The sequence below is a fragment of the Saimiri boliviensis genome, chromosome 6 (genome assembly GCF_048565385.1).
Source record: "Saimiri boliviensis isolate mSaiBol1 chromosome 6, mSaiBol1.pri, whole genome shotgun sequence".
Lineage (NCBI taxonomy): Eukaryota > Metazoa > Chordata > Mammalia > Primates > Cebidae > Saimiri > Saimiri boliviensis.
The window spans coordinates 74,530,491-74,556,601 of NC_133454.1; the positions used below are offsets into that span (position 1 = coordinate 74,530,491).

Here is a 26,111-nt window from a genome sequence, read left to right on the forward strand (position 1 = left end):
GGTCCCGGCCAGTGAAGGAAACCTTGTGTGACTCAGCTCAAGAGCTCAGACTCTTTTCAGAAGTGAGACTTTAAGGACCAATGACTTTCTTGTGCCCGTTCATTTTTTCCTACTCTGTAATAACTATGTCCTGATCCCGCCATGCAAGACCTTCTGAATTAGTCAGGAATAAAGATGTAAATCAAAGAAAAATGGCCAACTACTAAAGACCACCAAGACAGCCAAAATGTGGCATCAGTCAAGACTAAGTCCTGGAAAATTAAAGCAATTAATTTAAGAAAGACGTTAAAAAAACAACCTAAACCACCCATGCCAGTCAGAAGCCTCTGACAAGAGCTGAAGCAGCACGCATGAATTTGGATAGGACTGAGGTTCTTTTTCAGAACTGGAATCCTTAACCTGCAATGGGTTTACAATGGTGCTATGAAACACCTCTTAGCAGGTGACTCTCCCAACCCCCATCGGTAATAGCCAAATTCTTAAAGATTTTTGCAAGACAGTGGAGACCAAAACATTCCACTTTTGAAGCATTTAGAAAAGCAATGTGATTGTGATTATAAAATATTCCCTGATTTGGGAGTAAAACACTCAAAATGACTTGGTTCCAGTGAAAGACACCCAAGTCTTTCCTGATCTAGAAACTAACTGATGTACAAAATCCCTCTTTAAAGCTAAGAGCCAAGAGACAATTCAGTCTTGGTCCCAAAGAGTTGAGGATTCCAAAAATCAGTATTTCTAATCACAGTGGCCCTGCAGATGGGATCCTTCTTGTATCACTGAAAGGGACATGCAGTGGTAAAGAACTATTCTCTGAAGAGACATTGAATGATACCAGTGGTTCCCCAAAATTTATGTTCAGGACAGCGTTGTGGTCCTTTGTCTTAAAGAGCAAGCCCCAAAGTTACCTCTGAAGGAAACCCCAGCATTCAGTTAGAAGAGTTGGGTTCACAAGTAGAATCTCTTTAGTTATGCAGTTCTTACCTGGATTCTGTTAAAAATGGATGTGGAGTAGCAATCATTTCAGTCTTAAGGTTATACCTGAATGGAACTTCAGAAACTGCTTATCTCTTGGTGAGTCTATCTCCTACCATAATTTTTTTTTTTTTTTTTGCAGGCTAAAAATAAGTGCCCCTTGGTGCTAAAACCAGATCAAGAGACCTTCAAAACTACTGCAAGTCAACAGGAAGTTTGTTATCACCTCTCTTCTAAGACAGCCTTTGGTGCTATCCCACTCCAATGGGAACTTCCTGGGGATGACCCAGGTCATGATGAGGTCCTGGGTGAGGCCCCAGATCCACTCGAGATTTCTGGTGCTATTCCAGTTCAAGGAGAGGTCTTTGGTACTCTTTTAGAGCAACAAGAAATTCTTGTCATGAGTGGGGGTGTTGTCCCAGACTTGCCTGTCTTTTCTGTTCCTTCAAATCTCATTGCTACCTTTAATGCTTCTTCCAAATGGCCTGAGCCTCAAAGCACTGTCCCACATGGACTTGCAGTCCAGGATGGTATACATATCTAGCTTTTTGGCTCATGACACACTTCTCAGTCAAACTCAGAAAAATTCACTATCTCAAGTAATGGCTATAAGCAATACAGAAAATGAGAAGCAGGTTCATATAAGCTTCCTGACAGCTAACACTCAAGGGTTCCCATTAGGTTCTGAGACAGGACTCTTCCATGCTTCACTGGGTGTTGCCCAATTTCTTGTTGATTTTCAGATTTCAAAGGTCTCTTGATGATCTGGTTTAGCACCAAGAGTCAGTTGTTTTGAGCCTGCCAAGAGGCATTTGGAGGCTATAAAGAAAACCAAGAGACCCCAGAAGGAAAAGTAGCTCAAAGGTTTAATGGTTTGTTGTCAAAATTGCCTTTAAATGGCTCCAAGTCAGAATCTATGTACAGTAGATATGCTCATGGGAAGATCAAAAATTGAAATTGAGCCCACTTCCTATTGATAATGTAACTAAGAATGAAGAAAGCATGACAGGCATCGAGGTGGAGATGTGGACATAAAACAAGAAATCACATTCAACTTATCACAAAGTACATTTCAGTGCTAATGTCCCAGAAGCTGAAAAATTGAAAAATTCTGAAGTTGACAATGAACCAAACCTCCAAAATTGTTCATACAAACTGTAAGAAATGGCATTAAGTGTACACTATCTACCAACTGAAACAAATGTGTCATTTAAAAAAATTCAATATTAAAGATTTTGGCAAGACATTAAGAACAATTCTTATAAACTCCTAAAAGACACTGAAAATTGTAACAATGCTATGAGCTCCGTTGCTACTGATATGAGTTGTGATCATCTCAAAGGGCAGAAGTCATCTTTTAGTGTTCCAGTAGCCTGGCTTTAACTGCAACTCCAACCCACATTCTTCACACTCCACCATAAGTCATCAAGCTAGTATACACAACAAAGGTGATCAACCCATAACTCCTGAGAATATATAAAGTAAAGAACCAAAAGATTGATCTCCAGTTCAAACTGTCTTATCATTAATGAAAGATAGAGATTAACATTGGAGCAAGTGAGGGCCATAGAGGCCCTGACTCAACTCAGAAGCCCCATCAGAGAATTCCTCCCCATCAAAGTCAGAAGGATGACGAATCAGCAGAGAATAGCCAGTTTGCTTAATAGCTGCAAAGCTATCCTCTACATTCTAAGAATAGACCTCAAGACACAAACTTACAAGGAGAGTCACAAAATTTTCATCAGTGTCTATCTTAGGAAACCACTGTGTTAAATGAACTTTTTTCCAATGGGCAAACTACTATGCTTTCCAACTCACATATCAGCTCAGCTACTAACCAAGCATCCACAAAGTCACATGAATATTCCAAAGTCAAATTTTTATACCAACCTCAAACTCATCCAAGACTGAAACCAAAACAAGTATTGCTCCAGAGATAATTACTCTTGACAGTTGTTCCAAGAATTTTTATCAGTTGCCACCAAGAAATAATCAAGTAGGGTATTGTAACCAGTTACTGTACAGCAGAATTTTTGACTTAGCTGATCTCTCATATCAGGATGCAGCCCTTACTCAAATTGAAGATGTTGCAGCACAGTTGGGACAGCTTGCCAAAGTTCAATTACGTGAAACTGCAGTACGAAAAGTTGCAAGTATACCCACAAGCCTTGTGGCATGTATTGTGCCTACTCCCGACTGTATTTTGCTGTACAATACAACAGAAACCACCTTCAAGTGTACAAAGTCATGGTTCATCATTAACAAAGCAAAGAACACATCCCCGAAAAAGATAAAAATCCAACCCATTAAGACATCGGGTGGAAAACGGAGTCCAGAGTTTTAAGTCATTAAGAAAATGATCAGAAGTAGGAAACATTGTCACATATGTATAGCACAATATGTGACATTTGGATAGCATTGAAATTTCAAAATTTTGTCCACACAATGTTCCTACTGTATTTGAGAAAATTTCTTCCTCAACCAAATTGTGGAAACCACTGGCTCAAATGAGGTCCATTATACAACCCAAACGTATTTTCTCCACTCATAAAATTACGGAGATATCCTGAGTCAGCAGAGGAAAAGATGAAGTGTTAACCTTTTGATTCACTCAGCTTACTTCATCTCAAAATGGAATCCAGTGGGAAGATATTCACTGATGATACGTGAGAATTATAAGCTTTAATGATGAATGCCCATCAGAAAGCCCATCCTTTGACCCAGCCCTCCTCTCCACTTAACCAGTGTGCTAACGTGATAGCTGGCAGTAAGCAGATACAGTTTCAGCAGGTTAAGGAGCAACTCATGCATCAGAGACTGCCAACATTGCCTGGTATCTCTCATGAAACACTCTTACTGGAATTGGCACTAACTCTCAGGAATGTATATGTGGTGTGTTCGGGTGGAATTACACTGGTTTCTACCAAAAGTGAAGAGGAAGTCTGCTCATCCAGTGTTAGAACATCAGAGTTGTCCATAGTGAACAGTGCACAGAAAAAATTTCAATGATTATGTCATGAACTTTACTGAACTTAAAAAAAAGCCTAATGTCTATAAAGATTTTGAACTGCCCACCTGCAACTGTCTTGATTTAATTATACAAAAAGAAACAGGCCCATATTATACACACCTTGGGGCAGGACCAAGTGTTTCTGCAGTCAGGGAAATCATGGAGAATAGGATTTGTTCTAAAAGGAAATGCAATAAGGATAGAAATAGTATTGTACACCAGTAAACAAGGGACAAGCTCTCATGGGTATCAAATGCTAAGTGGGTTTTAAGAAGCAGCAGTGATGAATAGTTTGTTTGGTCCAGCAGCATACAGGTCACCACTGTCCAACTACTGTGATGGTGGTGCTCATGGCATGGGATGGCATTCCTCTTTCAAAAGCCGATCAACTATACACAGTGCTCATGGAAAATCTATCATACAGTGGGCATCCTACCGACGGAAGATGCACCCTCAATGAAAATTGTACCTGTACATGTCAAGGAATTGATTCAGATACTTGTGGAGCTTCATTCTCTTTTGGCTGTTCATGGAACATGTACTTTAATGGCTGTAACTTTGGTAGAAGCCCAAGACCCAGAAGATTTAGAATTGATCCCAGCTCTTCATTACATGAAAAAACCTTGAAGGTAACAGTTTGGCCACACTATTAGCTCCAATTTATAGGCAGTATGCTCCAGTAGCTTACCAGAACCAGGTGGAGTATGAAAACGTTGCCCAAGAATGTTGGCTTGGTGGCAAAAATGGTCATCCCTTCTCTGGAGTCACCGCTTGCATGAACTTCTGTGCCCACCCTCACAGGGACATTCACGAGTTAAAGTACAAACCACAGTGCTTCCATTCAAGAAGATAACCACTCTTTGTATGTTATCCCTCAAGTTGAACAGCTCTATGTGCTACCTCTTTATAAACTTTCAGACAGATGAGTTTGGCTCCAAGGAAGGAATGGAAGCCAAGATCAAATCTGGGGCCATCGAGGTCCTGGCACTCCAAGGCAAAAAAAAATGTCTTTCACTCAGCCTGTTACCCGTTTTGGGAAGAGGGCTACAATAATAATGGAGGTTTTTGCACATAACATAAGGGCAGCGGAGAAGAAAGCTATTCCAAATCAAGCAGAAAAATAACTCAACAGTAAGGCTTTGCCACTGCCAACCTTAGGGAGTAAAAGACCATGCAACCTGCAATAAAACCAATTCCTTTTACCTGAGAAAGTTCAGTCAACACTAAACCTTTTCACTGATGCCATCTTCTTCTTGCCCAATAAAAGAGCCATCTCCAGGCTTCTCCTGGTCCCCAAAGACTGCTCAGCCACACTAACTCCACTGAAGAATAATCCAACAGCCTCATGTGGGTTTTAAGCAGCACTCCCCACTGCACAATGCCTTCAGGAAGACTCAGTGGTGCCAATGCAGCTGCTGCAGAGGGCCCTGGCATTTCACAGCTTGGCAAAGTTGCTCCTCTCCCTTCCCTGTCTGCTCCTATGGAGACCCTTTTTAATTCTGAGCCTCCCACTGGTGTGACTGAGCCACTAATGTCTCATCAGCCAAACCAGCAGCTCTCCTTCCTCACCTCTGCTCAAGACCTTGCCCCTTCCCCAATGGAAGATGAGCAGCATTCTGAAGCAGATGAGCCTCTATCAGGGGAGCTCCTATCTGATGATCCCTTGTCACCTGCTGAGGAGAAATTGCCTCACGTTGATTAGTATTGTTCAGAAAATGAGCACATCTTTTTCGATGCAAATACTGGTGGATTGGCTATTGCACCTGCTCAGGGCTTGGATTTGTTTGTTTGTGCCTGAGGAGAGCTGCACTCTACCACTCCCATTGAGCATCTCAACCATAGTAATCCTACCTGCCACTCCCTTGTCTTGTTACCAGCATGAAAACCTGAATAAGCCCCAACATGGCATTGAACTAAACAAGCTTAAGGTTGAGGCTAAAGCAGCTAAGAATAAGAAAATGAAGGCCTCAGAGCAGAAAGACCTGGCAGCTAGTGAAGGTCCAGAACTGTTCTGAGGCAAATGAATTAAACCAAATTTCTTCTCATAAGGCATTAACATTAACCCATGTCAATGTTGTCACCATGTCCCCTTATGCTCTCACACATTGCGGGGTCCTGTAACTATTGTGTCTGAAGGCTTTTCTCCCCCACCTTTTAATGACTTTGCTATTGCAGTGCATTTGTTTCAAGGTGCTGTTAAAAGACAGTCATGTTGTCATTTACTATATCTTCATCTCATCCGTTTCAAGTCTGATATATAAACAGGGTGGTTATTCCCAAATTTTCACAATTAGACAATACATACTATAAAACTCTTATTTTTGTGTAAAGTATTAAATGTTTCAGTTAGAAATTAACCTTGATAGGATCACTGTTTGGTGCTTTAAGTCTGTTTACTAAGAAACAAGAGTCATTTTTAGAGGATTTGATCAGGTTTATCTTCTATGATATAAAATCAATACAGTGTTAACTATACAGCTTCTGATGTTTAAACACATGAAATCAGTTAAAAATAAGTTGAATTATTTAATGTTACCAATGCTCTAACATCTTCCATTCACTACTAGAAAATTGACATTCTTTTGAAATAAACTTATGAAATGTTTCCTCTTAAAATATTTCTCCTGTGTTAATCATTGTAAACATTTTAAAAGCACTTCCTGTTTTTAAAGGCAACTTGAATATAGTACAAGAATCCTATTGTCTATGGTTTGTGCATATTTGCATAAGGAGAAATAATTTATCCTTTTGTATAGAGTTCCATCTTAATAACTGGAATGTGTGTTCTAAAAAAAGAAATAAAGGAGGGAGGGGCCAAGATGGCCAAATAGAAACGGCTCTGATCTTTGCCTTTGGGCACCACATACACATAAACTGAGCTTTAGTCAGCTTTTGTTTTTCAAAAATCACTGTTTCTACCATCTGGAAGGTACTATTCACCCTCTGAAGGTCCCATCTTTACCACAGCAAGTCTCTCTCTGGTGACTTTGGCTGCAAGTTAGACACTTCAGCTCAACCAGTAGTCAATTCTGATCCATCCTCTTTCTAGCTTCCCACCCATTCTACTGAGCACACTAATATATGCTCAGTTGGGCTTTGGGAGTTGCAGGCTCCCACCTCAGACACTGCTATGGGGCTGGAGCCCAGGGGTGCTCCCACTCCCATAAGGGGTTTGAGTACACAGCATCTAAACAGAGCCATACCCTTGTCACATATCCTGCAATGGGGGTCAGGGAACTGTTTCCTCTGAGAGCTTGTCTGCTGTACAAAAAATAGCAACTTAAAAAAACAGCAGGAAAAATACAGACACAGTGGATAATTCCTATTCTCTAGGTGCTCCCTGCTTCACAGTTGCAGGTTGCAGTGGTATGCATGGGTGGCATCTGTCTAGGGTCACTGGGACTTGGGGACAAAAGAGGGAATGCCTTCTTATACCACAAGCTTTTGGTGAAAGAAGGGAAATGAGGAATACCTCCATTTCCCTTACTTTCAGAATGGGCAACCAGCTCTCTTTACCACCCCCAGCTTTTACTCCTCTGGAGTGTATCCTGAACCATGGAGACTGCTTTAACTCTCAATACCTGGAGAACAAAATGCCTCATAGCCCTCTGCACAAAGGTTTGGCCAAATTATAAAGGACTGGCTGAGCCTCAGGAGTCATTTATTTCAATAGTATTAGGCAGTTGGACTTTATTATATAGGCACGAGGACAGATGGTCTGAGGCTCCATATGTACAGATTTTGTATACCTTGCAGGACAATTTAAAGCATTGTAGGGCTAATGCAGCCCTCCTGTTTGCCATCTAAGGAAAGGTCACAAGTGGCAATCCCAAAAAACTAAAGGAATGAATTCCAGAGGCACCCAGTCAAGGAGCCAGCTCCCTCCAGCCCTGCTTCTCTAGGTCCATGTCAACCTCCCTATTCAGCTTTGGTTTCTCTCCTGCCCCTCCTAGAAATCCCCACAATAGACAAGCCCCAGGCTCACTCTTGCCCCTCCAACAGATGGCTGGTGAATTTGGCTCCAGTAAGGTCCAGGTCCTATTCTCTCCACAGAAATTAAAGGAAATCTCAGCAAGTTTTCAGATATCCCTGAGAGTCTTTATATAGATTATTATGTATGGAGAGAGAAAGAGAGAGAGAGGGTTTTTAGAATGTAACCCAAATATTTAAGCCCTTTTAAAAGTGTTACTCTGAAATCAAACTCTGATGGACACTGAAAAGCAAGCTGCTCCGCCAGCGGGAGAAAAATCTGGGGATGAGTTTTGTATCACATCAGGGAGAAGGGCAAACTTTATCCAACTGGAAGAAAAGTGGCAACAGCAAATGACCCTGGATGGGATTCCAATGACTAGAGGAGACTGGAAGAGGAGACCTTTTCAGGTGTGCATAATGGAGGGCTTATGTAGAACTAGGATCAAGCCTCGATTATATATAGACCAGGAATTTGATGAAATAGACCATGATAGACCAGGAATTTAACAAAAATCTTTTTTGGAAAGGATAGAAGGGCCCTTGAAAGCACCGCAATATCCTGATTCAGTTGAGGAATTAGGAAGGATAAATTTATTACTCAGGCAGCCCCCGATATTGGGAGGACATTGCAGAAATGGGCCCTAGGACCAGACAGTACTTTAAAGAACCTCAGGAAAGTGGCTACCTCAGTCTTTCACAATAAACATAGGGAGACACAAAAGAGCAGAAGCAGCTTTTATGGCCACCATGCCATCCGACAAACTCCAGAATTCCCAAGGTGTATTTACTAATTGCTGCAGATGAAGCAAGAACAGTTACCTCTTCAAGTTTTAAACACTCCCGTATGAAGTTTAATTTCTTTCATCAGGGTGAACAGCTCAGGGTACAATGGCAGTATATTTCACTTATTGTCATATCTTTGGCACTAGATTCTTTCCTTGTATAATACCCATGTATAACCCCTGCATACTTAACCTTATAAAACAATTTCTCTTGCCTTGCGGCCAAACTCCAAATGGTTAGGTAACTGGAGTCTCAGACAATGTCTTTCTATTGTCAAGGACCCTTAAATAAACCTCTGGGAGGAATGTGACTGTTTTCCCTTAAGTTCCACCACCTGTCAAGCAGGAAGTAGCTAAGATTGGTCGTTATCCATATTCTAATGGCAGCTACGTGTGCATCTTCAAAGGGGAATACAGACAAGAGACAGGGAAATGCTGGCTATAAGAGGGCTATTCCTGAGCAAAGGCCCCATTCTCTTCAGCCTGAAAGCTAGTGTCCCTAAATGGGAACAGGTATTCCCATTTTCATGCCTCAAAGTTGCCTTTTAGCCTGCCATAACCCCCTACTCACATAAACCCCAGACACCAGGCTCCACAAATGATGAGCAGATGAACAGATGAGCAGACATGGACGTGAACAGAACAGCAGCAAAGAGAAAAGGAGCATATGAACTCAGGAGTTTGGTGGGGGTAGTCAGAAGAGATTGGCCACTGGATGGCCAAATTCCAGGGGAAGATTTTCTCACTGCATCCCCTTTCCAGCTCCCTAGCCATACCACTGGGAGCCACATCCACCACTCAAACCTCCCATTCATCCTTCAAGTTTGTGTGCAACTTTTCTGGATGTCAGACAAGAGCCCAGGATATGGCAAGCTGTCACACTGGCGTTCTACCCTTGCAAGAAAGGCAGAGGGTCCACTGAGTTGTTTAATGCTAAAGCTGTCTGCAGATGGCAAGAGTACAATAATGCATTGTAGCAAGTCCACTTGAGCTTCGGGAGTCAGGTTTCTGCCCTGCATGCTGCTGTAGGGCTGGAGCATAGGATCCTGCCCTACCCATCAGCATGCTCCCTTCCTCCTGTAAGGTGTTTAAGTGTGCATGACAGTTGAACAGAGGAGCCACACACGTCATATGTCCTGTGATGGTGGCGGGGCAACTCTTTCACTAGAGTGACTCTTGTAAACCTGAGAAATAGTGATGGCCACTGCTCAGCAAGCATAAAACATAGAATTCTCTCTTAAGACAGAGGGAAGAGAACATATAATAGACATAAGGGTAGAAGATCAAGATGATCTCCAATGGGATAATCCAGAAGACATTCACCAAGGCCATCAATAAATGATCTGATGTCATAAACACCAACACTACTAAGTAGTGTAGTGATGGTTTTCCTCAGGCCAGAACACGTGGTAGCAGAGGTAATCACAGGTAAAGGGTGATCAATACCTGTGGTGATAAAAAGCTATAGTGAGACCAGGTGGTAACATTTAACATCAAGTCAGAAGGCCGCAGTTCTCCAAGAGCCAGAAAGGTCAGAGGGGACATTAAGGGGGCTTGCCCAGAGAGAGTTGTGAAGATTGTTAAGTATTGTCCCCCAAGGACCAAATCAGATTTTCAGCCAGCAAGGCTCTGCTCACCACTTATGAGCAAGACAAAAATGGAGGATCAGGCAGCTGAAATAATCACTACTGAAGTCAATGTTAGGTTCAATTCCCAAACTCGTGTCAGTTTCTATATCTAGAACTCCTTGAAGAGGTACCTGAATCCTTAAGTAGAAAAGCCCTGAAAAGGCCCCCATCATATACCATGATTATCTCAGTTCCTCCTCAAGGCACTGTGATAATCTACTCAGGCAACTGTACAGTGGGGAGGGAATAACTAGACTTTGAGGATTACTAAACAGTTTGAGTCAACATTAATATCCAGAAATTGGAAGTATAGTCATGGTTCCTCTATTTACTACAAAGACTAAATATCTAGAATAGAGTCTCTGCTTTAAACAGTTTCCATGTATCCTGGATGCAGAGACCCACACTGGTTATTTTTCTTGTCATTTAAATTACTATTCCAGGTTGTTTAAAACTATCATATGGGGATTTTGTTCTGAACCTGCCCTCTCCACCCAAATAGAAAGCTTTTTGAATGCATGAGAGAACTTGCCAAGTTTGCTATTTCAGTTATAAGATGATCAGAAAGTTCATATTCATACAGGAGAGAAAATAAGACTCATACAGTTTGCCTCAGGCACATTAACTGTCATCTGCCATATAGTCCTACAAGACTTGGACTTCCTGAACATTCCAGAGAACATCAGTGATCCAATGGTATCATGTTGATTGTGCCAAAAGAACACGAGATACTTTGTAAAGTCCTTAGTAAGACACGTGCTCCAGAGGGTAGAGACAAATCCAGAGAATTTTGGGACTCATGTCAGAAGTATTTAATTAGGTCCAAGGTTACATTGGACATTTTCAGAATAAAGAAAAAGCCTTCATCTGGTGTCTTCTATCTCAAAGAGGAGGGCACAAGGAATAGTAGGCCTCTTTGAATTCTTGAGATAACCTTTGTCACCTAGGAATCCTGGCCTGGCCAATATGAAGAGTCATAGAAGGCTCCCAACTTTAAGAGGACCCAGAGCAGGAATGAGTGCTACAGCAGGTCCAGGCTGTGGTGCCAGCGTCACTGCCACTCAAGCCTTAGGAACTGACAGGCAAGGGTTGGAGTTACCAGTGGCAGGAAGAGATGCAGAATAAAGCTTCTGGAATTATCACTATAGAGATCCCTGGTATTTTGAGATGAGTCACATCTATAGCAAAATAGTTGTAGATCTTGAGAAATAGCTCCCGGCATTTTGCTGGGCTGTGTTCATGGTGTACAAAGTGATCATGCATTCAAAATAGCCTATTCTGAAATGTTTGTCTGACCTACAATACCATAGCCTTCCCACTGGACTTGTCCAGGTTTGTAAAGTGGAAGTGGTTATTCTGGGACCAAGCCCGACAGAACCAGAGAACATAAGTTGCATGAGCTGGTAGCTCAGACTCAGGGCACCCACAATATTTGCAGCAGTCCTCCCTTCCTCACATCCCATCAGTGGCCCTATGGAATAGGTTCATATGACTGAAGCTAGAGCCTGTTTACAGATGGGTTGGCAAGCTATGAATTAAGATGCATGACCTGTGCATTACAGCCATATCCGGGGCAGTTTCAAGAGAGTGGTGAAGGAGTCTTTAGTGAACTTGTTATACCTGGTCATCCACTTCCTATGGAAGAAAAGTAGGCCAAGGTGAGAATTTCTCTAAATCCCTGGGCAGTGGCCAATGGCCTTCTGTGTGATGTGGGGCTTAGAAGGGGACTAGATGATTAGAAGCAAGAGGGACTGGTGGAGGGGCATAAATATAAGCATGAGAGTCACGCCCAAATTGTGAAGATGCTTGTATTGTTAAAAGACATCTATGGGAGAGAAATCTAAGATGGCTGATTAGCAGCAGCTCAGGATTGCAGCTCCAAGTGAAGGCGCAGGGAGTCAGTGGATGTCAGACTTCCAAATTTTTGTTGCTATGGACCAGGAGATTCCCAGCATAGGAGCCCCATGGGTCACCAGTGAGACTCTTTTGGCCAGCTTGGCTGTTTTGCTGGCATCCTGGGGCAGCAGTTCTCAGTGCAGAGTATGCAGGACTGGATGCCCTTTTAGTTGGTGTTTGGAGCTCCAAAAAGGCAGAGTTGCCCATTCAGCTGATTGAAAAGGGACTGAAGCCAGGAGCCAGACAGGGAGATTCTCAGGCAGAAAAGTGCCATGAATCTCAGCTCTGCTATTTCAGCCAGTGCATTATCACATGGGAAATTGCACAGATCCCAGTGCCTTTTCAGTGGGTGACTGGGGCACCTGGGAGATAATGGACTGTTCAGTTAGGTACAGAAAAAACAGTGAGCTCTGAGGCGGGGAGCCAGGTGATCAGGCTCAGCTGGTCCCAACCCCACAAAAAAACAGCAATTGGAAATGCTGACAGTTGAGAGTTTCACAGCAAGCACAGCTGAACCAGGGAAGGTCTAGCTTTGTTGGGGAGGGGCATCTGCCAAAGGAAAACAAACACACCACCACCACCAAGCTGGATGTCCACTCAGAGGCTCAATCTGAAAGTCAGCAATTACAAAGACGACAGGTAGATAAATCCACAAAGATGGGAAGAAACCAACGCAACAAGGCTGAAAACATCTGCAATCAGAATGCCTCTCCTCCTTCAGGGGATCGCAGCTCCTCATCAGCAAGGGAACAAGGCCTGATGGAGAATTAGTGATGAATTGTCAGAATCAGGCTTCAGAAGGTGGATAAGAAACTTGTGAGCTAAAAGAACATGTTCTGACCCAATGCAAAGAAACTAAGAACCTCGAATAAAGGTTTGATGAAATGCTAACGAGAATACGCAATTTAGAGAGGAATGTAAGTGAATTAATGGAGCTGAAAAACACAATACGAGAACTTTGTGAAGTATGCACAAGTTTTAACAGTCGAATTGACCAAGGAGAAGAAAGAATATCAGGGGTAGAAGACCAACTTAATGAGAAGACAAGATTAGAGAAAAAGGGGTAAAAAGGAATGAGCAAAATCTCCAAGAAACGTGAGACTATGTGAAAAGACCTAATCTACATTTGATAGGTGTACCTGAATGCGACGAAGAGAATGAATCCAAGTTGGAAAATATTCTTCAGGATATTATTCAGGAAAACTTTCCCAACCTGGCAAGGCAGGACAATATTCAACTCCAGGTAATACAGAGACCACCACAAAGATATTCCTCAAGAGCAGCAACCCCAAGGCACTTAATTGTCAGATTCACCAGGGTTGAAATGAAGGAGAAAATGCTAAGGGCAGCCAGAGAGAAAGATCAGGTTACCCACAAAGGGAAGCTTATCAGACTCACAGCAGACCTCTCAGCAGAAACCCTACAAGCCAGAAGAGAGTGGGGGCCAATATTCAACATCCTTAAAGAACAGAACTTTCAACCCAGAATTTCATATCCAGCTAAACTAAGCTTCATAAGTGAAGGAAAAATAACATATTTTGTCAACAAGCAAGTACTCAGAGATTTCATCACCACCAGGCCTGCTTTACAGGAGCTTCTGAAACAAGCACTACACATAGAAAGAAAACCAGTATCAGCCATTCCAAAAATATACCAAAAGGTAAAGAGCATCAACATAAGAATCTACACCAACTAATGGCAAAACAGCCAGCCAGCATCAAATGGCAGTGTTAAACTCATTATTAATCCTAAATTTAAATCGATTAAATGCCCCAAAAGATAGACAGGCAAATTGGATAAAAAGCCAAAACCCATCGGTATGCTGCATCCAGACCCATCTCACATGCAAGGATACACGAAGACTCAAAGGGATGGAGGAAGATTTACCAACCAAATGGAGAGCAAAATAAATAAAAAGCAGGAGTTGCAATTCTCACCTCTGATAAAATAGACTTTAAAGCAACAAACATCAAAAGAGGCAAAGGAGGACATTACATAATGGTAAAAGGATCAATGCAACAAGAGCTAACGATCCTAAATATATACACACCCAATACAGGAGCACCCAGATACATAAGGCAAGTTCTTAATGACTTATAAAGAGACTTAGACTCCCGCGAAACAATAGTGAGAGACTTTAATATCACATTGTCAATATTAGACAGATCAACGAGACAGAAAGTTCACAAGGATATCCAGGACTTGAACTGAGACCCGGAACAAGTAAACTTAACATTTACGGAACGCTCCACCCCAAATCCACAAAACATACATTCTTATCAGTACCACATCACACCTACTCTAAAAGTGACTACATAATTGGAAGTAAATCACTCCTCACTAATTGCACAGCATTTCACAGGTTTAAATGAACTATTGGTTGGCTGTTTGTTATTGTCCTCCCTTGTTCCTTCTTGTCTCCATTGTTAAGCACAGTTATTGCCATAAAAGAGGTTTTCCAATACCCAATTTTTTTAGACTGCATTCTAACCTGGGCAACAAAGCAAGATTCCTTTTTTTTTTTAAAGACATCTACCAAAAGAGACACTGAACATTCAATTAGCTTAAGTGATCTGCCAGTTGAAATTAGCCTTCATTGTTCAGCTCAGAACTAGAATGATGGGTTATAGAATGGCATCAGTGGCAGAAGATCCCATGTATGGTTCCTGAAGCCCTGGTGTATTGCTCAAGGAGCAATTCAGAACTTAGTGGCACTTCAGAACTACATTAAGCCTCTTTATTCTGGGAGAGCCAGTGGTTTCTACTTCCAGTTATGTTTGTTTTGGGCATGGGTTTGCTTGTCCTGTCCACAAAGCCTTGGCCATTAGGACTACTTTGTTGGTTTCCAAAATTCCTTATCTACAGGCAAGAGACCCGACACAGCACAGGATCAATGGAGAAGACATGTTACACAGCAAAGCATGTGCAGGGTAGAATAGGGCTGATGACTATCGGATTCATTAGTAGTATAACATTAACTACCAGAAGCAGCTGTCCTCAGAATATTGAGAATACCTTCTAAAAATGTAACTAAAGCAGCATCTCAGAAACACTTCAAGAAGCAGAATGTCAGCCTTCAGAATAGAGATAGAGATCTCTATTGAGCTGGGTCTCCAATAGGAGAAGTGTCATACCAGAAGCCAAGGGGTAAAAACAGGAATATCTTATGTACAGTCATTTCTAATAGTCCACTAGGAGACTGATGTCCCATCTCTGGAAGTCTTAGCTATTCAGGGTTGGAGATTCTGGTTCCCAAAGCAGGTTTACTCTGGGTAAGACTAAAGGTTTCATTAAACTACAACTAACAGACCAAGGTATCTGAATGACAGCTACTACACCCCAGGATCAGGTGATGAGGAGTTGCCATACTGTCAAAAGTAATTGATAGTGATTGGCAGGAAGAGAATCTTGCCTTTATACAATGTATGAAGGAAGAGATAGGTAAAACATGTGAAGCCAGGTGATCCACTTGGACATTTTCTGGTGCTTCCTTGACCCATTGTGACTATTGGCATACATGTGGATCATTGCCCAGAGAAGGGTACGATTAAAGTGTCAGTCCCTCAGGAATAAAGGATTGCTGTCACCCCACTAGGAAAGTCACCAAGATTTGCAATGGTGATAGTTGAGTGTGAGAACTACTGAGTAGCAAAGGAATGAGGGGTAGAGCTGTGGCCTAAAACTTCAGAGAAAAGGACAGTTTGTTCTAAGCTTCCTCTAAGTTTCCCTTTTCAGCAAAGTGGGCCCATTGAAGCTATGAAGATGGCTCCCATCATCTGTTAGGAGTTCCATGCAGTGCAAAAATGGACTGTGGTAGCCACAGAAAGATGCCTTTCAGATTTGAAAGCAGACAGCATATTTGATGGTCTCAGTCACTGTGCTCTGGAAATACATGGCATTGTCTAGCCTTCACTTTTGTTTCTGACCAATGAATGAGTACAGAGCAATTAAGATAAGCCTAGTCTTGTCAAATACTGGACTTCTCATAGGTACCCTTTTTCAAGGTCTCCATTAACCTTTCCAGAAACATTCTTGGAGATGCACAGACATCTAAGTTTTTTTTCCTTAACATCTCCTCAAATCTGTTTTAGCTCTCCAGCCTCCCAAAAGATGGGACTTGCATAGTGATTTCACGGCCCCTAGCCTCTTTCTCTTCATTTATGGCCATTTCCCCTCTAGACCCCTTCAATAAGCCTCACATATCTAATTCCATCTTTGTCCTGGAATGACCCATTCTAACACCCTTCTGTTAAGTCCCACAGAAATCTTCAACTTTATGCCCACAGCAGTCGGTCTTTGGGAAGAACTAATACTCGTCATGACTAGTGTCCTTTAAGATCTCTTTTCAAAACTTCTGTCAAAGAACCTAAGGAATAAAGAGACCCCCGAGATCTGTTCTAGGGACACACTGCTGTTCCGATGGCTTGTGGGGGAATGACATTGCAGGCTGCTCCTGTGCAACTTTGTGCAGACAGACACTGGCCCCTCTACTCCTGGCTCTGCCCACTGCTATCCTCTTGCCCCACCCAAGACATGCAGCCTTCCCTGCAACTCTGCACTCGACCTTTGGGAAGTGGCTGCCTATTCAGGGGCTTGGGCCTTGACTGTGCTGGGAACCAGTAGGCTTTCTCATGACCTGCCTGTGCCATTCAAGCCCTGTGGGGCCCCGGGCTCCAACGTTGTTGGCATGAGTGAGTTGGAAATTTTGCCTGAGAGCTGGTGCAGGCTTGGAGCTGGAAGCCATGCACTGCCCTGGGAGCGTGACCTGGCCAGCGACCAAAACCTTGTGTGACTGGGCTCAAAGGCAGTGCATCCAGAGTCTCCTCAGAAGTGCGACTTTCCAAAGGACCAATTGACTTTTCTGTGCTTTCATTTTTTCCTGCTCCGTACCTATGTCTTGATCCAGCCACGCAAGTCCTTCCAGGTTAGTCAGGAAGATGTAAACAAGAAGCAAAATAGTCAACTATGCAAGACACCTAAGCAGCCAACAAAAATGTGGCATTGGTCAAGGTTTTAAGCCCTGGAAAATTAAAGCAAATAATTGAGGAGATGTTAAGAAAAAAGCCAGAATGCAAACCAACCATGCCAGTCAGAAGCCTTCTGACAAGAGCTGCAGCAGCACGTATGAATTTTAATAGGACTGAGAATGTCAAAGCCCAGAGTCCTTAACCTGCAATGGGCTTACAATGGTGCTATGAAGCACCTCTTGCAGGCAACTCTCCCAGCCCTACTGGTCATAGCCAAATCCAAAAAGGTTTCACTTTCTAAGGGTTTAGAAAAGCCACGTGATTGTGATTATAAGATCCTGATTTGGGAGTAAAGCACTCGGATAATGATCTGGTTCCAAGACAAGACACTCATGTCCTTCCTGATCTAGAGACTAAGTGGCATAACAAAATCTCTTTAAATGTAAGAGCCAAGAGGTTACTGCTAATCAACAGGAAGTTTCTGGTATCACCTCTGTCCTAGGACAGGCCTTTGATGCTATCTCACTTCAATGGGAACTTCCTGGGGCTGACCCAGGTCATGCTGAAGCCCTGGGCAAGACCCCAGATCTGAGATTCCTGGTGCTATTTCAGTCCGAGGAGGGGTCTTCTGTACTCTTTTAGAGCAACAAGAAACTCTTGGTATTAGTGGGGCTGTTATCCCAGACTTGCCTGTCTTCATTCCTGTTTCTTCAAATCCAATTGTTACCTTTAATACTCCATCCAACTTAGAGACAAATTTACTAACTCCAGTAATGGGTACATATAAGCAACGTAGAAAATGTAGAATATAGAAAGGTTCATACAAGCTTTCTGCCAGCTAACACTGAGGAGTTCCCATTAGCTCCAGAGTGAGGACTCTTCCATGCTTCACTGGTTGCTACCCAACTTCCTGTTGATTTGTGGCAACTTTGAAGGATCTCTTGATCTGGTTTAGCACAACGTGTTGCTCGTGTTGAGCCTGCAAAGAGGAATCTGGAAGTTACAAAGGAAGACAAGAGGCTCCAGAGGGAAAAGAAGTCCCAAGTTTTAAAGGCACATTTTGACACCAAACTAGTAAATGGCCCTAGGTCAGAATCCATGGACTGTGGTCAGGTGGAACAACAAAAATTGGAATGGAACCCACACCTTGTTGAAAATCTAAGAATGAAGAAAGCGTGACAGCATTGAGGTGAACTGGACACAAAACAAGAAATCATAGGGGAACTAACAAACAGAAAACCAAGTATCACATGTTCTCACATGTAAGTGGGAGCTAAACACTGGGTACACACGGACATAAAGATGAAGAGAGTAAACACTGGGGACTATGAGGGGACAGAAGGATGGGGAAAAGAGCTGAAAAACCATTGGGTACTATGCTCAATATATGGGTGATGGGTTCAGTCATACCCCAGACCTCAGCATCCTGCAATATACCCCTGTGCCAATCCTGCACATGTACTCCCCGATTCTAAAAGTTGAAAAATTAAGATGTGTATGCTGCAAACTACAAAAATACTGCTGAATTTAAAAACCAGCTAAAAAAAGTAAATGACATTTAACTGATCACATCAAAGGAGATTTCAGTGTTAATGTTTCAGAAGCCGACAAATAGAAAGGCTGAGGTTGAAAAGAAATGACCCATACCTGCAAAATTGTTTGTACAAACTAAGAAATGGCAATAAGTATGTACACTATTTACTAACTGAAACAAATGTGTCATTTAAAAAAATTCAGTGTTGAAGAATTCAGCAACACATTGGAAAACAAGTCTTACAAATTCCTAAAAGACACTGAAAAGCATAACAATGCTATGAACTCCATTGCTACTGATGTGAGTTGTAATCATCTCAAGGGGAGAAGTCATGTTTTAGTGTTCCAGCAGCCTGGCTTTAACCGAAATTCCATTCCACATTCTTTACACTCCAACCTAAGTCGTCATGCTAGTATACACAATGAAGGCAATCAACCAAAAATTCCTGGGAGTATTCCAAGTAAAAATCCGAAAGATGGATCTCCAGTTCAACCAAGTCTCTTATCTCAGCTAGATTAACGTTGGAGCAAGTGGTAATCATAGAGTCCCTGACTAAACTCTCAGAAGCTCCTTCAGAGAATTCCTCCCCAAAGTTAGAAGGATGAAAAATTATAGTAAACAGCCAGTTTGCATCATAGCTGCAAAGCTCTCCTCAATAGTTAAAAAGACCTCCTAGACCCCAAACTTAAAAGGAGTCACCAAACCTTCATCACTGTCCATCTTTGGAGAAACAAAGTTCATGCAACAGTGGTTTTCAATGGGCAAACTACACTTTCCAACTCACCTATCAGCTCAGCCACTAACCAAGCATCCAAAGTCACATGAATATTTAGAAGTCGAAAGTTCATTTTTCCTCTTTATATCAAATCAAACTCATCCAAGACTGACATCAAGACAAGTATTGCTACAGGGGTAATTACTCCTGAAAGTTGTTCCAAGAATTTAGTTGCCACCAAGAAATAATGAAGTGGGTTATTGTAACAACACTTGACAGCAAAAATGTGGACTCTGCTGATGTCAGGAAGCAGCCCGTACTCAAATGAAAGCAGACATTGCAACACAGTAGACAGAACTTGCTTCAAAAACTAAGTTCGATTATATAAAACCACAGGAAAAAAAAGTTGCAAGTACACCAACAAGCCTTGTGGCATGTAATGTGCCTTTCTCCCAAGTGTATTTTTTGTGTACAGTACAACAGAAACCACTGTCAGGAGTACAACATCACGATTCATCATTAACAAAGCAAAAGACCACATTCCAGAAAGAAAAATCCACTGCATCAAGAGAGCAGCTGAAAAAGCCCACAATTGCAAGGTATCAAGATGACGATCAGAAGTGGGAAAAGTTGTCTTATGTGTGGCACAATGTGTGACATTTGGATAGCAACAAAATTCAAGAATTTGGGAAATTTTGTCCACATGATTTTTCTGCATTTGGGAATATTTTCCAACCAAAATATGCTTAATTACTTGCTCGAACGAGGTCCATTGTACAACCCAAAACTTCTTCCCCACTCACAGATAAAGTTAGAGACATCCTGAATCAACATAGGAAAAGATTAAGTTTGAACTGTTCTATTCACTCAGCTTATTTCATCTCAAAACAGAATCCAACAGGAAGGCATTCATTGATAAAGCTTATAATTCTCAGGTAGTTAACGGTGAATGCCACTCAGAAAGCCCATCTTTTGACCCAGTCTTCTTCACCTAACCACTGTGCTAATGTGTTGGCTGGTGATGAACAAATTCAGTTTCAGCAGGTTAAGGAGCAACTCATGCATCAGAGACTGCCAACACTGCCTTGTATCTCTCATTGAACACTCTTTACTGAAGTCAGCACTAACTCAGGAATGTAAATGTGGTGTATTCAGGTGAAATTTACATTGTTTTCTACCAAAAGTGAAGAGGAAGTCTGTTCATCCACTGTTGAAACATCAGAGTTGTCCATAGTATACAGTACAAAGGAAAATTATGCCATGAACTTCTTTACTAACCATACAAAACCCTAGTGTCTATAACTTACAATTTTTAACTGCTCACCTTCAATTGTCTTGATAAAGTTATGCAAAAAGACACAGGCCCATATTCTACACATTGGGGCAGGACCCAGTGTTGCTGCTGTCAGGGAAATCATGGAGAATGGGCATGGTCAAAAAGGAAATGGAATAAAGGTAGAAATAGTGTACACCAGTAAAGAAGGGACAAGCTCTCATCAGTTTCCAATTGTTACATGGGTTTTAAGCAGAAGCAGTAATAGTAGTTCTGTATTTGGTCCCACAGCATACAGGTCACCACTGTCCAACTGCTGTGTTGGTGGTGGCTCATCATGGTTTGGGATGGCACCCCTCTTCCAAAAGCCAATCAGCTATACAGAGCTCACAGAAAATCTAATGTCATACAGTTGGCATCCTACCTGATGGAAGATGCACCTGCAATGAAAATTGTACCTGTACATGTCAAAGAATTCATCCAGAGACTGTGGAGCTTCATTCTCTCATCTGTTCATGGAGAATGTACTTTAATTGGGTTTGGTAGTAGCCCAAGCCCCAGAAGGCTTATAATTAATCGAAGCACTCCCTTACACAAAACCTTGAAGATAACTTGCAGAGTTTGGCCACAAAATTAGCTCCGATTTATAAGCAGTATGCTCCAGTAGCTTATCAGAATCTGGTGGAATATGAAAATGTTGTCCAAGAATGTTGGCTTGGGCAAAAAAGGGCAAAAAGGCCAAGAAAGGGCAAAAAATGTTGTCCTTTCTCTGGGTCACCATTTGCCTGAACTTAACTTCTGTGCCCACCCCCAAAGGGACATTCACAACATGAATAATGGAAGCACGGTGGTTTGTATTTTAACTCAAAGAGGTAAAGGCTCTTTGGGTGTTATTCCTTAAGATGAGCAGCTCCATGTGCTACCTCTTTACACACTTTCAGTCACAGATGAATTTAGCTCCAAGAAAGGAATGGAAGCCAGGATTAAATCTGGGGTCAAGGTCCTAGCACCCCACTCTAACAAAAACGTGTTTCACTCAGCCTGTTCCCCATTCTGGAAAGTAGAAAGCTATGATCATGATGGAAGTTCTTGCACCTAAGGTCAGTGGAGAAGAAACCTTTTCCCCTAATCAAGCAGAAGATTAACTCAACAACAAACACTAAGGCTTTGCCATTGCCAACCTTAGGGAGTAAAGGTGAGACCATGCAACCTGAAGGAAACAGTAAAACTGATCCCCATTTTACCTGAAAAAGTTCAGACAAAACTAAAACCTATTTACTGATGCCATTTTCTCACCCAGTAAAGAGCCATCTCCAGGCTTCTCCTTGTCCCCAAAGACTGCTTCAGCCACACCAACTACATTATCTAATCCAACAGCCTCATGTGGGTTCAGAAGCCACACTCTCTACTGCACAATGCTTTGGGAAGACTCAGTGGTGTCAATGCAGCTGCTGTAGAAGGCCCTAGCATTTCATAGCTTGGCAGTCTCTCCTCTCTCCACCCTCTGTGTCTGTGACAGAGCCCTTTGTTAATTCTGAGCCTGCCAGTGGTGTGACTGAACCACTTATTTATCAGCCAAACCAGCAGCCCTCCTTCCTCACCTCTCCAGGTCCTTGGGTCTTCTCCAATGGAAGATGAGCAGCATTTTGAAGCAAATGAGCTTCTGTCAGAGAAGCCCATATCTAATGACCCTTGTCACCTGCTGAGTAGAAATTGCCCCACATTGATAAGTATCAGTCAGACAGTGAACACAGCTTTTTGGATGCAAATATTGGTGGTGTGGCCATTGCACCTGCTCAGGGCTTGCTTTTGATTTTATGTGTCTGGGGAGAGCTGCACTCTACCACTGCCATTGAGCATCCCAACCGTAATCATCCAACCCACCTCTCCCTTGTCTGTTACCAGAACAAAAACCTGAATAAGCCCCAACATGGTGTTGAACTAAGCAAGATTAAGGTTGAGGTTAACAAAAGCTAAGAGGAAGAAAATGAAGGCCTCACAGCAGAAAGACCCGGCAGCTAATGGAGGTTGAGAATGGTTCTCTGAAGTGAATAAATTGAATCAAATTTCTTCTTATAAAGCATTAACATTAACCCATTATAATGTCACCGTGTCCTCTTATGCTCTCCCACATTGTGGGGTCCTGTAACTATTGTGTCTGAAGGTTTTTGTCCCCCCTTTTAATGCCTTTGCTAGTGCAGTGCATTTTTTCAAGGTGCTGTTTAAAGAAAGTCCTGTTGTCGTTTACCATATCTTCATCTCACCAGGTTCAAGTCTGAGATACAAATAAATGGGGTGGTTATTCCCAACTATGTACCTTCTACCAATTGTCAAAATAGTCACATTTTAAGCAACCTAATAGTTTTATAGTCTTAAAGATATAAAGAAATGTTTCAATGAGGCATTAGCTTTGATAGAATCACTCAGTTTGGGTGTTTCTTAGTAAACAGACTTAATGTGAGGCAAGAGCCATTTTTAGAGGATTTTATCAGGTTCGTGCTGTGTGATGTAAAATTAAGACACAGTGCTAACTCTACACAGCTTCTGGTGTTTAACCACATGCACCCAGTTAAAAATAAGCTGAATTATTATTTCATGGTGCCATTGTTCCAACATCTTTTTTTTTTTTTTGGGACGGAGTTTCGCCCTTGTTACCCAGGCTGGAGTGCAATGGCGCGATCTCGGCTCACCGCAACCTCTGCCTCCTGGGCTCAGGCAATTCTCCTGCCTCAGCCTCCTGAGTAGCTGGGATTACAGGCACGTGCCACCATGCCCAGCTAATTTTTTGCACTTTTTTTTTTTAGAGACGGGGTTTCACCATGTTGACCAGGATGGTCTCGATCTCTCGACCTTGTGATCCACCCGCCTCGGCCTCCCAAAGTGCTGGGATTACAGGCTTGAGCCACCGCGCCCGGCATGTTCCAACATCTTCTAATCATTACTAGAAAGTTGGCATGTTCTTTTGAAATAAACCCATGAAATGTTTTCTCCCAAAATATTTCTCCTGTGTAAAATCATTGTTGTTAGTGATTATTGGAGACTTAACTATTTTAGAAGCATTTTACTTTTAAAATGAACTTGAAAGAATCCTATTGTGTATTGTTTGTGCATATTTGCATACAAGAAATCATTTATCCATTTGTATACAACCCCATCTTATTAACTGGAATATGTGTTCTGAAAAAAGGAGTAAAGGAGGGAGAGGCCAAGTTGGCCTGATGGAAACAGCTCTGGTGTTTGCCTTTGGGCACCACAAACACATAAACTGAGCTTTAGTCAGCTTTCGTTTTCCAAAAATCACCGTTTCCACCCTCTGGAAGGTACTATTCACCCTCTGAAGGCCCCCTATCTTTACCACATCAAGTCTCTCCCTGGTGACTTTGGCCTGCAAGTTAGACACTTCAGCTCATCCAGTAGTCAATTCTGGTCAATCCTCTTTCCAGCTTCCCACCCATCCTACTGAGCACACTAACACATGCTCACTTGGGCTTCGGGAGTTGCAGTTTCCCACCTTGGACCCTCTATGGGGCTGGAGCCCAGGGGTGCTCCCACTCCCATAAGGGGTTTGAGCACACAGCATCCAAACAGATGGGCCACACCCTTGTCACATGTCCTGCAATGGGGGTCAGGAAACTTTCCTCTGAGGGCTTGTCTGCTGTACAAAAAAGATCAAGTTGAAACACAGAACTGGGTTTTTGTGACCCTGCCAACTCGTTCTTGTAAGTTAAGGAATATTGGCTTTGCTTCCCCTTCGCAGAGGTCTAGCTGTCACATGGCACTGGAGTAAAGCCTTGGGAAAACCAAGGGCATCTTTTGCTGGAAGACTCCAAGACTGAACTCCATTGGCCAAGACCCCCAGACTATCTCTTCTTTCATGGTTTGAAATGGCTATTTCATCTTTTAGTGGTTTTGCTACAGAATGCAGCAATGATACTAAATGATGGCTTTAGTTCAGCCAAAAGGTACAGTTCTGAACCATGTGGTATCTTAGAGGTGCCATCCCCAGCCTCATCCCAACAGCTGCAGGTACATGTGGTGCGTGGTACCTTCCCTCCCAGCTCAGAGGCCTCTGTGTATCCAGCAGCAAGTGCAAGGCACACACAATGCTCACAAAGGCCAGGAGAAAACTGCAGCTGCCTCTGGGGCCCTGCGTGGAGGTTCTTCCCCCAGACCTCCCCCTTTTGCCCCTTAAGCTGTGCTTCTTTCCCTTCCCCATTTTCTTTCTCTTCCTACTTAAGAGAGGGTTCCTTTCCCCAACACTCTGCTTATGATAGAAAAAAAGTATACTGGCCCTTGCTAGGTAGTAATTGCAAATATGGTAGGGCTCATTTGAAACTTAGACACATGCAGGCCCCTGAAATATTTTGTCTCAAACAATTCCAGGCTTCAGGCTGAGGCCCTAGAAAGGAAAACCAGATCTGAGGAATATAAACCTAGGTGACAGGCACCAGGTAAATAGGTAGAACAAATGCCTGCCAACTAAACCCCTGCTTCAGGGAAGGAGGACGTGCTCCATGGCATAGATAAGGCCCAGGAAACTCAAAGGTTGCTGACAGCAGGGAAAATAAAGACACAGGTAAGAATGGATAATTCCTATTCCCTAGGTGCTCCCTGCTTCATGGTTGCAGGGGTACCCATGGGTGGCATCTGTCTAGGGTAACTGGGACTTTGGGTGTGAAGAAGAAAGGCATTTCTATTTTCTTTACCCCATTTTTGCTGAAAGAAGGGAAATGAGCAATACCTCTATTTCCCTTACTTTCAGAATGGGCAACCAGCTCTCTTCACCACCCCCAGCTTACACTCCCTCTGGTGTGTATCCTCAACCATGGAGACTGCTTTAACCCTCAGTATTTGGAGAACAAAATGCCTCATAACCCTCTGCACAAAGGATTGGCCAAATTATAAAGGACTGGCTTGGCCTCAGGGGTCATTTATTTCAATACTATTGGGCAGTTGGACCTTTTTATATAGGCATGAGGACAGATGATCTGAGGATCCATATGCACAGCTTTTGTATACCTTGCAGGTAATGTAGAGCTTTGCCAACAATGTAGGGCTAATGCAGCCCTCCTGTTTGCCATCTAAGGATAGGTCATAAAGGGGCAGTCCCAAAAAACTAAGGAAATGAATTCCAGAGGCACCCCCAACAGAGAAGCCAGCTCCCTCCAGTCCTGCTCCTGCAGGTCCATGCCAACCTCCCTATCCAGCTTCAGTCTCTCCTGCCCCCTCCTAGAAATCCTCACATTAGACAAGCCCCAGGCTCACTCTTGCCCCTCCAACAGATGGCTGGTGAATTTGGCTCCACTAAGGTCCAGGTCCTATTTTCTCTCTACAGAAATTAAGGCAAATTAAGGGGATCCTG

General features: G+C 42.6%; 4 pseudogenes; all 4 read left to right on the forward strand.

Annotated features, from left to right (window-relative positions):
* Nucleotides 1-1,733, forward strand: LOC141584949 (methylcytosine dioxygenase TET1-like; annotated as a pseudogene).
* Nucleotides 1,734-3,603: 1,870 nt separating this feature from the next.
* On the forward strand, nt 3,604-6,103 carry LOC101053278 (methylcytosine dioxygenase TET1-like; annotated as a pseudogene).
* An 11,049-nt stretch (nt 6,104-17,152) lies between these two features.
* LOC101052957 (methylcytosine dioxygenase TET1-like) lies at nt 17,153-19,366 on the forward strand (annotated as a pseudogene).
* Nucleotides 19,367-21,443: 2,077 nt separating this feature from the next.
* On the forward strand, nt 21,444-22,771 carry LOC141579919 (methylcytosine dioxygenase TET1 pseudogene; annotated as a pseudogene).
* The last annotated feature ends 3,340 nt before the right edge of the window (nt 22,772-26,111 follow it).